Below are 1834 nucleotides of genomic sequence, written 5' to 3'. Positions count from 1 at the left end.
ACATGAGGCAGCCAGAATTTTAGACTTGGAATCCTATTTCTCTTTGATTGAGCCATTCATGTTCATAGGAACCATTTTCACAACTATTGGGTAAGGGAGCTTTATCTATGTGAGTTTAGTGACAGTTGTATTACGATATGCAATGTTGTTGTGTACATTGATGGAATTCCTACCAAGTATCTCATTGCTTTTTTTTAATGTTTGCCCTGGGCAGATTTGCCTGGTATTTTGGCTGGATTGCTCACATGGGTTTGATCCGAATTCCATGCAAATTGATTTTCTACTCAGACATTTTAGCAAGAGTTTAGATGAGACTGATGACTGTAGGCATTTCTAATCCCACTATACATTAACCATGGGGAGAGAAGTAGGCTTAGCTTTTTAAACAGTTGCAGCACTTTGTAGCAATGCAGGCAAGGACACTCAGTGAAAATAGTGAATGAAGTTTGAGGTACCATCCTAAGCAACAAACTTTTAAAGGGATCAAAAGAAGCCAGACATCTGTTATCTAACTAGACTCACAGAACTCAACGCAATTCAAGATACATCTGAGGCTCTTTCCTTTCTCTTCCGGCTACGGCTGCTGTAGTTGAAAAATGGTTCAATGCTTGACATACCGCCGTGGGCTTTCCTTCAATACCAATTCAAACAGAACCAGGCTGTCTCGAACTCTGGGTAATATGATTGTCTATCTGTACACTATCTCTACACTATCTGTACACTAAGAAGGTTGGCAAAGCCCCCAAGTCGGCATGTGGTATTTGTCCAGGAAGACTACGTGGTGTCCGTGCTGCCTAAAGTGCTAATGCAGTTATTTAAGACAAAGAAGCATGTCAGCAGGGAATATGGCAGTTCCATGTGTGCAAAATGTTTGCGAGATTGGATGAAGCATGCTTTCCTGATTGAAGAGCAGAAGATTGTTATCAAAGTGTTGAAAGCACAAACACAGAGCCAAAAGACCAAATAAATGTTGTACTCATTGGATGAAAATAAATAAGTGAATGGAAAATATGTTTTTTTTAAAAAAAGATACATCTGAATGAGCATATGTGATTGGACATTGGAAGGACCAGGCTCTACGTTGCATTCGTCTGCATGTGTGAATCTGATATTGAGTATGTAATGCAGTCCCCTGAGGTCAGCTTGGATCATTCGGTGTCTCTGGAGGGGTGAATGCAAGGAAAAGACTCTGGAGATTAAATATTTTTCGATTGCTCAGGAAACGGCAGGATTTAGGCTGTAACCCGTGGGACCTGGTGGACATTTGTACAGAGATGCTTTTGCATTTCCTCGCTGTATTCTGTTCAAACAATTCCTTTGCACTAACATGAGGCTGACATGGAAGTACATTTCAGATTTCAAACGCGGTAAGCAGACAACCTTTCAAGGGTTAATCTGAGGCATGAAAGGAAGTTCAGAAAATAATGAAAATGATAACGTCTGGGCAGTGCATACATGATTACAAAGAAACAACGAGGCAATTTAGTTCTGCAGGTCATCGTGACCGATGCACAATGGGGATACAGAAATCAAACGCACTCAGAAAATGAAACGTGTGACCTAGGAAAGAGACCAGTCAAGAAGTCAAAATGTGTAAAGGAACTGTTAATTAATGTTTCAGAATGAAGAGACCTGAACTATGCGTTTTTGTGTCTAGTTAGGAAGGTGGATTATTTTCTATCAGACCACTATTTGCGTCAGGGTGTGGATGAGCCTAGACGGATAGGGACTGGCATGGCCATTTCGAGATGTTTTGCCTGAAGGAGTTTCTAGTAATTGGGAAGCTGAGCTTTAATCCTGATTTTGAATTTAAGCAGCCAAGAGCTGGAGGTCA

The 1834-nt window shown here is 40.8% G+C and overlaps 1 pseudogene; it reads left to right on the top strand.

Moving 5' to 3' along the window:
• Positions 1-596: 596 nt before the first annotated feature.
• LOC138565880 (large ribosomal subunit protein eL34-like) lies at positions 597-988 on the top strand (annotated as a pseudogene).
• Positions 989-1834: the final 846 nt, after the last annotated feature.

The sequence above is a fragment of the Ambystoma mexicanum genome, chromosome 2p, assembly GCF_040938575.1.
Source record: "Ambystoma mexicanum isolate Mex_15411 chromosome 2p, UKY_AmexF1_1, whole genome shotgun sequence".
Classification (NCBI taxonomy): domain Eukaryota; kingdom Metazoa; phylum Chordata; class Amphibia; order Caudata; family Ambystomatidae; genus Ambystoma; species Ambystoma mexicanum.
This window is presented reverse-complemented; position numbering and strand designations above follow the sequence as displayed.